Genomic DNA, 12,877 nt, shown 5'->3' on the forward strand with positions numbered 1-12,877 from the left:
TTATGACTACACATCTACAACTCAAATGGATGCCACACTAACAGCGAATAGAAACAAACACCACACACAAACAGAAACGCATAAACATACACTATCGATGCCAACCGCAAACACTCAAATCAAAAAATTCAATAAGCACAAAATACAAACCATAAACAAATACATACTAGAGAATAGAGAAGTGGAGAAGAAGTGAAGCACAAATTCGACGGTCAATGGAGAAGCAACGCCGTCAGCGGTGGGAGGTTAGAGGAAAATAGCGGCAATGGGAGTTAGGGAAGGCAACGCAGTCAGAGGAGAAGGCAGTGCAGCCGCAGAGATTTGTTGGGAATAAAGTCTAGAGAGACTTGAGTCGAAAAGGAAGCAATGTAGTCCAGTAAAGGTTAGGAGAAAAACATTTAGATTTGTTCAGGAAAAAAAAAAGAAAAAAAGAACAAAAGGAATTTTGACCTAAAAACGACGTTGTTTAAATTTGTAATATTTTTAAAATTTCTCATTTTAGCAATGGACTCGTATTTCAAATATCCGTTGCTATATAGCGACGAAATCTATAATCCGCCATTTTTTACTGAGCTTCATGCAATTTATATAAAATGATTACACAATAACTAATAATTTGAGTGGTTGTAGTTTAGTGGTAAGAATTTCACGTTGTGGCCGTGGAGACCTGGGCTCGAATCCCAGCAACCACAATTTTCATGGTTTTGTTAATTATGTCTAGCCATACAAAGTAATCCCCAAAAATTGTAGTTAAACTTAGAATGATACATAGGCTTGACCATAATTGAGGTCTTGTTTGATTAAAAAGAATTACGTCATAGTTTTGTATTTGCTTGATATGAGTCAAATCATTATAAGACCTACTCATATCCATCCTGCATGGATTAAACCTTAGTGACATTATGACGCAACAGCTTTCTCACAATTTGCCAAAAATTTTAGTGCCGGTGCAAGTGTTTAATTGTCGCTTATATAGAACAAAATTTTTTAGAAGTTTTTTTAGAAACTATTATAAAAATAACTTAAAACTAGTGCATGATTTGGCAATAAGATATGCACGCTAGTCTTGACTCTTGAATTGTCGACATCAACAACTATTGAATTTTTAACTTTGACAAATAATCTTTTTTAATGCAACTTGACAAAAATATTTATTTAATTTGCAAAAATTGGTATGCGAATTTGGAGATGGCGCTCAGACACAAATATTTATTTAATTTGTAATTTTGGGAAATTATTCTAAAAGTGACACTATATTATTGCGTGCCCAGAATAACCAGATCGTTCAGGAAAAATACACGTGAGAGTGCTCCAATGATGAGAATATAGTCAATATACAATAAAAATTATAATATATGAAACATTCGCAGTAATATATATATATATATATATATATATATATATGTGTGTGTGTGTGTGTGTGTGTGTGTGTGTAAAACATCCGCATTTGTCAATTAATTATTTTAAAAAATTTCTTACCAGAAAGGAACATCGACACACGCAAATTATACTGTGGACCATGATCATGCCTGCAGTTGTGTTGAAAGGAAACTGCAGTTGCGCGGAACAGAGGTCGTTCATCCGTTCACCATAACTGCAGTATCAGTTCAACACAACTGCAGTATCAGTCATGATCATGGTCCACAATGCATGGTCCATAGTATAACGACTGATCCACATATCAATAAAACCTAAAATAATATCTAGCTCTCTATTCACCAATCTCTATCCATATGATGTATACCCTCTACACCTCACTATAAAATGAGATTATCTATTCTGGGAGAAGAAGATTATCACTACTACAAAAATGGTCTACTACGTCACTTAATAGACGACTGTTTTTTAAATAACCGCCGTCTAATATGTTTTGTTATATTATGTCACTTAATAGACGACAGTTTTTTAAATAACCGTCATCTAATATATACTACGTCACTTAATAGACGACGATTTTTAAATAACCGCCGTCTAATATATACTACGTCACTTAATAGACGACGGTTTTTAAATAACCGCCATATAATATATACTTAATAGACGATTTTTAAATAACCGACGTCTAATATATACCACATCACTTAATAGACGGCGGTTTTTAAGTAATCGCCGTCTAATATATACCATGTCATTTAATAGACGACGATTTTTATATATCCGCCATCTAATATATACCATGTCACTTAATAGATGGCGGTTTTTAAATAACCGTCGTCTAATATATACTTAATAGACGACGATTTTTAAATAACCGCCGTCTAATATCTACTATACTAATAAGAGTCAAAACAAGTTAGGCCTATAATGGGTAGAAAAAATGGCGGTCAAATTATTAAATCAAATGGATGATTCAGATTGTTTATATTGATATTTTTCCTTTAGATTTTAATCATTAATTATATGATTATCTTCTATTAAATTGTAACACCACGATATTTTAAACCATTTCTATTTTAATAAAATATTTTTAAAAATAAAATTTATTTTCAATTCTAAATATTTTAGCCCAAAGACTTTCAAAACAATTACTTTGGTAAAAATTTTAATTTAAAATTTGTTTTATAGCCTATAATTTATTATCCAAAGTCTATCTGAGACGAACATGTGAAACTTATATCATTGTTATTGTTTTGAGCCTAAGTTTGAACCCAAACTAAACCTAAGGCCAAATGATTTTAGTTCCTAAACCTATACTTATTCCATGATTTTTCATAAGCCTAAATCTCTGACCCATATTTTCTACCCAAAATTTAATAATTGCAAATTTGCCCTTCAAAACCCTACCTATAAATAAGAATAATTTTTATTTCTATTTTAATTTCCTTTTCACCCAAAACCAAGCCCCCGCCTCTGTCTCTCTCGTTTCCTCTCCCCCTTCACCGTCGGCGGCACGGAGCAGCACCAGCGGCGAGGCAGTCCAGGCAGCGGTGGCAGTGGCGTCGACGTCGGCGTAGCAAGGGCGGCGGTGCAGACCAGCGACTCCTCCTCTCCTTCTCGTCTCTCGTGAAGCTGCAGACAAGCGAGCGCAGCAGGTCAGACGGCGTCATCAGCAGGAGGCGGCAGCGAGGAACGGCGGCGAAGCTCCTTCCCGGCGTAGCAGTTCTTCTGGCGGACATTTGGCCTTCCCCTCCGGCGTAGGCGTTTGGCAGCAGGTGTTGGAGGCGACAGTGAGCTTGGTCTCCCTCCTCCGGCCAAGTGGAGTGGCAGTCGGCGTTGTTGGTGGTTGCTGGGCGAAGCTCGGAACAGAAAACAGAGATAGAAGATGGAAAGCAATGGAGGCACTATACAAGGTTTTAATCTTCTTTTCTTATTTTATCTAAATGTTGATCTGTGAATTACTGAATTCTGAATGGCAGCAATTTAGTATTGTTTTAGACTGTAATTTAGAGGAAATATCATTGCTTTAATTGTGCTGGGCAGTGAGGGTATATCACTTGAAGGATTAGAGGAATAACTAGAAGAGTGTAAAAGTGATGATGTAAGTAGTGTATTATACCACCTGGGTAAAAAATGGACTTCTTTTGATATGTTGAATCTTTTGATTCACTGCATGTTACTGTATATTGCATTCTCAATTTTGAGTGGAAGAAAGAAAAGTGTAATGCAATCTGAATTAGTTATGGTAGGTTGTACAGGTAGTTGCTTTCTGTCAAGAGCGGTTAAGAGACTATTAGAAACTAGAGTGGCCAAATGAGTCTCTCATTTGTAGCAAAGTGCTACAATGTGTTTTACTTCAATGGATCTTGAAAGAGTATAGAAACTTCAAGTGGCATATTTGCATATATGTACATGCAATCCCTATTTTATTATATACCTTAACATTTTGGTATAATATACTTTCTGCTGGTTTTGAATAATGAACTAGGTGATATAAATGTTTTGAATTCTATGCAAATATGCTTGAAATTTTCAAATTTACTTAGTGATTTTGTCCTCGATCCCTCTTTCACTTCTCTATCTCTAATTGGTATTTTTCTGTCAATAGGCAAAATTGATGTAGTTTTCAATCTTTTCTGTTGGAGCTTTCTCTGCAGCACTTTGAGTGTGAAAGCTTGTCGATGTTCTCTCATATCCTACATTATTTGTTGCAGGTACATAGAGGCATTTTCCCAAGATGACTGACCCACCAAAATTCCCCAAGAAAATATTATTTTGTGACAGATGGTGGCCTTGAAATGCAACAAGCTTTTGACAAGTCAATCATAATAAGCGAGAAAGTAGTTATCCAGAACTAGAAACCTCATATCAGTTTCTAGAATTAGTGACTACATGCTATCAAATGAGCTGGTGTAAAAAGCTGGTGTATTTTTTTATTTTTTTTTTAATAAAAAAAGAGATTGAGCTAGTGTAATTTTTTTAAATGGAGATTACATGGTGGTTCCCCAAGGAAATCGCCGTGTAATCTATTTTTTTTTAAAATAAAAATTAGAGATTAGACGGCGGTTCCCACCAAAACCGCCGTCTAATCTATTGTATACACATCGGTTTCGAGATGGAACCGCCGTCTAATCTATTGTATATACGGCGGTTCCGAGATGGAACTGTCGTATAAAGTATATGAATGTGTTATTTAATACCTTTATACGGCGTGTATGTTTATGCTTATACGGCGGTTGTTTAACCGTTGTATATAGGTATCATATACGGCGTTTTTAAAACCGCCGTAAAAAGTAATGATTTACCAAGGCGGCCACCTACACGGCGCTTCAAAAACCGTTGTGTATGTATGAAAATAACTGCCGTAGTAGCTATGTTTTGTAGTAGTGTATCTATTCTGTTTGAAGATCAAATCCTTGATTATGTCCTCTATTAATGGCATTTGATTGTCCTGAAATTACCCCCAACGTGCTTCCTCTTTTTCTTCTCGGCTCAGCAGACATGGCTAAATGCGTGCCAGTGTACACAATGGATCTACCCACTTTGAACATGCCGTTGTCGTGTTTCGAACCTCAGTCTCCTCTTTGAAATGTTGTCTATTAAACCACTAAGCTAAGCTTGTGCAGGCTGCTTCGTCCTTTTCTTCTAAACGATTTGGTATGCTATATCAGTCACACTTTTTGATTCCTTTTTTTGCTAATCCAATCTCTTTTAATTTTGTGCAGCGTGGGACAAGGCAATTGTCTGAGCCGAAATAATCAACATATGCTTCTTGTTTCTTGAGATGGTCAACCTAGTGATGATGCAACTAATGAGGTATTCATGCATTATAAGATAATTTTTAGTAGTCATGCAACTAGGTTTGGAGTATAATAAGAAATCATATATGATAAATTTATAAAGTATTTAAATATAAAAAAGTTTGATGGCACGAGAAATCGATCAAATATGATAAATTTATAACATATTCAAAATTTTAAAAATGGTTTGAGGATACCGTAGTTTAAATTGCATAAATTAATTAAATGTTCAAATCCAAATTTTTGAGTATGATATATGTTTGATCGAATTGATCTATGAAGAACTAAAATGTTAAGGGATGATAATATTGATTTTGCATTTCAGAATTGAACTATTTTTACATGGAAACTCAACGAAAACTTTCTCAAAATGGATTGGGAGGGTTTATGTAATTAAACTCATTTTAGGGCATGGTTAGGGGTGTAAACGAAACGAATCGAGTCAAATACTCCAGTATTCGATTCGAATTCGATTATTTTGATGGGTATTCGAATTCGGATTCGTTTAGTGTTCGAATCTTAAATTTTGATTCATATTCGATTCGACCAATTTATTCGAATATATTTGATTCGACTCGAATATTCGAATTCGAAATGACTACCTTAATTTTTTTTTCTAAAATTTTCAATAAATTAAGATAAAATATAGCAAAAATTCTTGCGGCTGTGAAGATTGTTGCCTTCGCCGAACGACGGTGGCCGTGAGGAGTTGTTGCCCAGCCTTGCTGAGTTGCTCTCCTTGTTGCTGTGCTTCCTTGCCGCGACGGTGGTTTGCCGTGAAAAGGGGAGGACAAGAAGAGCACGAAGTAGCTGGTGGAAGAGGCGAAGTTGGGAACTGCGACTGCCGAACTGGGAAGACTGAAGGGTGAAGCATTGAAGCTGCTGCTCTCACTTTTATTTTAGCTTAGGGTTTATGCCTTTACTGGTTTATATATATATATATATATATATATATATATATTCGAATATTCGAATACTATTCGAATCGAATCTATCCTGATTTGTATTTGTATTTGAATAACATTCGAATCAAAATATGTATTCGAATAGAACTATTCGAATTCGAATCACGAATCGAATCAAAATTATTTGATTTGTTTATACCCCTAGGCATGGTTCTTAAAAGAATAAGCATTTGAGATTTAGTAACTATACCACCTAACATTTAAAAAAAAAAATCTTTAATTATATAGTTTATAATCAATGAAAAAAATTAGAAATATTCATTTAATTTGTCGATTATAGCATGTATGGATTATCTTTTTGTGATCTATCATGCAGTTGCACATACAGGAAACTTCAATAATACATGATGATCAACACTATGCCAGTCTGGGTGGCTGTTATGGAATTCCTGTATTCTTTCCATTTCCAAGCACTGCATAATCTTAAGGCGCAAAGAAGTTAATTGGCACTATCATGAAAAAAATGTTATTACATGTGTTGGCACTGAAAATTCAAATAATATTATTGGGCCGTGACGGATAATGAGTTATTAAATTAATTACTTAATTTTGTTAATCGGACTAATATTTATTTAATTGGGATGATTTAATGGCCCAATAAATAATTAATTGGTTTAATTACTTAATTAAATGTAATTGGATGTTAGATTGTTCGGCCCCAATTGAAGGAATATTTAATTGAGTTGGACCAGGCTAATTGGATTAATTGGGCCGCTCAAATTGACGGGCTTTGACTTGGTTTGGCCCATCAACAATATATGCGGATCATATAATTCTTGGGAAAGATGTGGATATTATAAATTGGTTCAAAAAATATAAAATCATGAACCTGGACGTGATAGTGTCCCGATACATTCCTTATATTTAATTCAAATATTAATTAAATATAAGAATTATCCAAATGGATAGAGTTGGTTAGATTTTTTCCTACCAACTCACCACTATAAATAGTGGTTTCATTTTCAAGGAAAGGGAGCTCTGAAGATCTGCATAGCGAAGCTCTGCCGAAATCTCACCAGAATATTGTCTGGAACACACTTGCAATTTATTTGCACCGAGGGATACGCCTGCAATTAATTTGCACCAAGGAACACTTCCAGTTGGCATACTCCAACTTGGCATCCTTCTAGTTGGCATACTTCCAACTCGGCATACTTCCAGTTGGCATACTTCCAACTTGGCATACCTACAGTTGGCATACTTCCAACTCGGTACACTTCTAGTTCAGCATACTCTGAACTCGGTACACTTCTAGTTGGCATACTTCCAACTCGGCATACTTCAAGTTGGCATACTTCCAACTCAGCACACACTTAATTCGGCATAAGTTGGCATACTTCCAACTCAGCACACACTTAATTCGGCATATTCCGGCATACTTCCAACTCAGCACACACTTAATTCGGCATATTCCGGCATACTTCCAACTCAGCACACACTTAATTCGGCATATTCCGGATTCATTCCAACTCAGCACACACTTAATTCGGCATATTCCGGATTCAGTACACATCTAATCGGCATACTTCCAGTTCAACATATTCTGAACTAGGCATACTTTCAATTGACATACTTTTAGTAGAGAATCAGAGGACTTATACACAGAGATTGTACCCCTTTTTTCGTTTGATACATACTACTCATAGTAACCGATACTTTGAATTTTGAATATATACAATTCAAGTTTGTAACCGATACTTTGAATTTTGAATATATACAATTCAAGTTTTTCGCGTATACTTTGAATTTTGAATATATACAATTCAAGTTTTTCGCGTTTACTTTGAATTTTGAATATATACAATTCAAGTTTTTCGCGTTTACATATTTTGGCACGCCCAGTGGGACAACTCTGCCTCTCATCTCTCTACTACTAAGCTACCTCTACTAGCGTATTCAATGGCATCGAACAACCCCATGTTCAGGAAGACCTATGCCCAGGCTACCCATTCCAAATCTGCGCCTCTAGCGGGCTCGGGCGTTGCTCAGAAGGCGCAAGGTCCGCTGACCAGGAACCGCGTCAAGAGCTCGGGGGTCCAACTGCTTGAGCCTCTTGACATGGCTCGAAGAGTGGTTCGAAGAATCAACAATGCCCCAGCTGCCCCAAAGGCAACTACCTATGCTGGGAGTCCGCCCTCTTCTAGGGGAGCTACCGCTGGTGGTAGTCCAACTTCTATGCAGGGGAACGCCAGTAGCGGGAGTACTTCCCCCGTATCCCCGCCACATCCATTATGGAAAACTGCGCCTGAGTGGACGCATGTCTACAATGTCATGCCTGCCATGGCAACTAACACTGAGTCCGTGGAAGAGCAATTAGCTAGAATTGCTAAGACTCTTGAAGCAATGACTACACTCCTGCAAAACCAAGATAAACGGATCAACGCCCTTGATGATAGGGTAGGGAGCATCATGGAGGGATAAGGAAGTCGTGCTCCAGGAAAGCAGCCCAAGGGGCAAGAAGAGGTTGTTCAGCAACCACAACTTCCTGCCAGCCCTGCGGTGGGAGAAACTACTTCTCACTTGCCTGCAATTGAGAAAAATATACCAATCACCGAAGGTATGATACCGGTGGATCAGTTGAATGACTACATAATGGGGGCTATCAAAGGCAAGTTGGATGGAGGCCAACCCTCATACTCCTATGCTAAGCCCTACACACAAAGGATTGAGGAGTTGAAAATGCCCTTCGGCTATCAACCTCCTAAGTTCCAGTAGTTTGATGGCAAGGGAAACCCCCGGCAGCACATTGCCCACTTTGTGGAAACATGCAATGATGCAGGGACCTATGACGATCTGTTGGTAAAGCAGTTTGTTCGTTCCTTAAAGGGAACTGCTTTTGATTGGTACACCGATCTCGAGCCCGGCTGCGTTGATAGTTGGCATGATATGGAGCGTGAGTTCTTAACCCGCTTCTATAGTACAAGGAGATCCGTAAGCTTCTTGGAACTCACCACCACTGTCCAGTGGGAAGGCGAACGCGCCAGTGCTTACATTGAAAGGTGGAGGGAATTGTGCCTAAACTGCAAAGAGATGATATCTCAGACTTCTGCTATAGAGATGTGCATCCAAGGCATGCACTTCGAACTCTCCTATATCCTACAAGGGATTAAGCCAAAGTCCTTCGAGGAGTTGTCTAGTCGTGCTCACGACATGGAGTTGAGCATCGAAGCTAGAGGAGGGCTCAATGTATTAAACTTGCCCAACTCCTCCAAAGCTCCTGCAAATCAAGAATTCAAGAGAGGTAATAAACCCTTTCCAAAACAAGAAAAGGAAGCAATGACTGTGAAGGCTACACCAATGACAGTCTTCACTAAAGCAAATGAAAGGCCTAGGCCGAGATCATCTTCTGGCCCGTCAAGGGGAGGTAGGAGGCCAACTCTTGAAGAAAGACAGGAGAAAACATATCCTTTCTTGGATTCTGATGTATCTCCCATGTTCGATGAGCTACTCAAACTTAGGCTCATTGAATTGCCCGAGATGAGACGCCCTAATGAGGCTTCAAGGGTGAATGACCCAAATTACTGCAAGTATCACCGCCTTCTGGGTCATCCGATTGAGCAGTGTTTCATCTTCAAGGATAAAGTTATGGCATTGGCCAGAGACGGGAAAATAGAGCTTGCTGATGCCGGCGCAAGCACGAATCAAATCTCAATTACACTTGGACGATTTGCTCCTTTGTGTACTGAGAATGAACATTGGGGGCAACGAAAGCGCCCACTCCCGTTCACGATTAAACTTGTTGCTGGTCAAAGTTCAAAACCACAGCAAAATGATAGCACACCTGAAGGAAAATGGGTGATTGTCACTCATAGAAAGAAGAAAAGTGAGCTTGTGAGATATCCAAGGCACACAGTGAATAATTGGGTTGCAAAAACCTCGACAAGTGGTCATGCCCGTAGATCAAAGATGAAGGGGCATGTCAAGCAGCCACGAGCACCAGTTCCTTTGGCTGAATATATGCCAAAGGGATTTAATCTACAAGGGGCAGGCAATATTAGCTCCTGCCTAAATACTAATGACAGGCAAGTGGATGTAGGAGAATGCTCATCTCCTAAACACACCGAAGATGAAGAAGTGCAAATGCATAGAGCAGCTTCCTACTCCGCAGAAATTACCTTCAAGGATGAAGACTTGTTACTTGGAGGTGCGTCACACAATCGACCACTGTTTGTCGAAGGTTACACATGGGGGCAAAAGCTCAAAAGAATTCTAGTTGATCAAGGCTCAGCAGTCAACATCTTATCCCTTCGAGCCCTAAAAGACCTTGGTGGATATACAGATGATCTCGTCCAAAGCCGTCTAATGATACAAGGCTTTAACCAAGGAAGGCAGAGAGAAATCGGCGTCATCAACCTCGACTTAAGAGTTGGAGGCTTAAGTTCAAGTGTTGTCTGCCATGTTATAGATGCAAGGCCGTCTTATAACTTGTTACTCGGAAGGCCTTGGATACATGAAAATGGGGTGGTTCCCTCGTCTTGGCATCAATGCTTTATGTATGAAAAAAACGGCGTGATTGAAAAGGTAGTCGCCGATGAAAGCCCGTTCGCAGAGGCTGAGTCTTACTTGGCAGATGCAAAGTTCTACATAAAGAAACAGGTCTTCGTGGAAGATGTCCAGAAAAGCAACGACAACCCGCATTCCCAGCCAAAGTCAAAGGGAAAGGAAGTTGTGGAAGCGGAACACATTGCAAAGCTCATCTTCCCGCTCGCAAGAATTGACGCACTTAAAATAGATGAAGCGGACCAAGTCTTGCCCACCAAGCGTACTGAGGGTTTTGACCCTAACGCTTATAAGCTTCTAACTAAAGCTGGCTATAATCCTAATGAGCCTCGGAAGTTGGGAACGCTTATCCCCGAAGCCGGTGGCAGAGGCAAGGCAAATCAACAAGAGCCCCATGTACGCAAAGGGTTGGGTTATGTCCCCCCTAAACCTGTACGAATATTTATAAACAGGGCTGCGAGCAATTATATCTCAACCCGAGTCATGGAAAGTTAATAAATGACTCATCCACCAAAAATGCAGCATGTGGTTAAACTGTTAGCGCATCTCGCTTTGTCTATGGGTGGGCCCAAATCATAGGCGCTCCTAGCCCACACGAGTTTAAACTGTGAACGGCTCTACTTATTGAAAAAAATCATCTGAACTACGTTTGACTTGATCTCCTTCATAGGAGTACGTAGGCAGCTTAGAAATCAAATTATCTAAGTTCAGTCATAACAAAAACAAATCCAACAAAAGGTTCCCTTCATCTTCCGGCGTCAACATAGTCAACTCTTGAATGCGAGAGACTTCTGCCTTGGCATTTGAAACTACAGTCTCAGCCTTGACTAAATCTACGATAACCTCAGCAATAAAAGTGTCGCAATCACATGCATTTTGACCCGTGAGCTGATAAGGGGCAAACCCCTTATGAATTCTTAAAGGGGAGGAAGCTAAAGGGTACTCCTTGACACGAGTTGAAACTGCCACAAAACCTTCAAGATTCCTCGACACGAGTCGAAGCTGTCTCATATCCTCCAAGACTCCCTAGCACGAGTCGAAATTGCTGCATATCTTTCAAGACTCTCACACGAGTATAAGCTACCTCATGTGAGGTCATGATGCATATTGAGTACGACTTCAATCCACTTTCAGTATCCCTTAATGAAACTGAACTTACTCTTAAAGCGAGGGTGCTAGTTACATGAGGCTTCACCTTCAAGTATCCCTCTTCTTAAAGTTGAGAGTATATCTGAGTATTCCAGATGACGTATGTTCGATTGTGAAACCCGTGTCTTTGATGATTGAGTTTCTATGTCAACAATCCAGTTATCCACTCGTGTTATTGGATCGTAGCGGGAAGGGTTCCTTGATGCGACATACTGTCTTTTTCAGTCTTATCGCTCGACACTACGGGTTTTCATTTCTTGTCAGGTCCCACTGAGGATTAGTTGACACTCAAGTCAGAAAGTTTATGAAGAAATCTTAAAGCATGGAAAGATATTTCTAAGGCTAAGGTTCAAGGAAACTACCAAGTACTCATCGTGCTTGAAAAAAATTCTAAGACAAAGGCTACTCAATTGTGCAAAAAATCGCCACTGGATGCCAGCTCGGGAAATTCTCGCTACATGTATTATGTGCCTATTGTACATATGTACACACAAGAGCAAATCGTGAAAACATATATATCATATACACGTAATATATGCAGCAAGCATAAATTATGCACGTGAATATGTGATTATGCACATGGGTTGTAAATCAGTAACTCTTGCGTATTATTATATATGTGTACATCCATGCAAAAGTGAAAACACTAAGATATATATACATATATGTAATTCGCACAGCACACAAACCAAATTAGTGTGTTACATATATTATATTATATACATATATTACACACAAGCACACAAAAGTGGTGAATTATATATTATATACATATATATACACACAATACGTGCAAATCAAGCACATGAATTGTGAATGTATATGTGTAATATATATACCCACTTAAATAGTGGTGCAAAATGGTTTCAAAAAATAGTGGTGCAAATAAACGTGGGGCATGCATATATTTGTTGGTCCCAAGGGGATGGGGTACAAGTCTAGAGGGGGGGGGGGGGGGAATAGACTTGTATAAGATTTTGCAAATCTTTTCGACCTCTCGTGTGTATTGAACTTAGGATGTTTAGGTTCGATACCTCACGAGGTGAAGACAAAGTTTTATGCGCAGCGGAAATGTTATCCCCTTTT

The 12,877-nt window shown here is 38.8% G+C and overlaps 1 long non-coding RNA gene and 1 other non-coding gene across 2 annotated transcripts; both read left to right on the forward strand.

Moving 5' to 3' along the window:
- The first annotated feature begins 620 nt into the window (after window positions 1–620).
- Window positions 621–692, forward strand: TRNAH-GUG. The gene has a single exon. It is a non-coding gene; the product is annotated as a tRNA-His (tRNA).
- A 2,143-nt stretch (window positions 693–2,835) lies between these two features.
- Window positions 2,836–4,351, forward strand: LOC115999129. The gene is made up of 2 exons (XR_004093984.1): window positions 2,836–3,290; window positions 4,092–4,351. It is a non-coding gene; the product is annotated as an uncharacterized LOC115999129 (long non-coding RNA).
- The last annotated feature ends 8,526 nt before the right edge of the window (window positions 4,352–12,877 follow it).

Source organism: Ipomoea triloba, chromosome 1, assembly GCF_003576645.1.
Source record: "Ipomoea triloba cultivar NCNSP0323 chromosome 1, ASM357664v1".
Classification (NCBI taxonomy): Eukaryota; Viridiplantae; Streptophyta; class Magnoliopsida; order Solanales; family Convolvulaceae; genus Ipomoea; species Ipomoea triloba.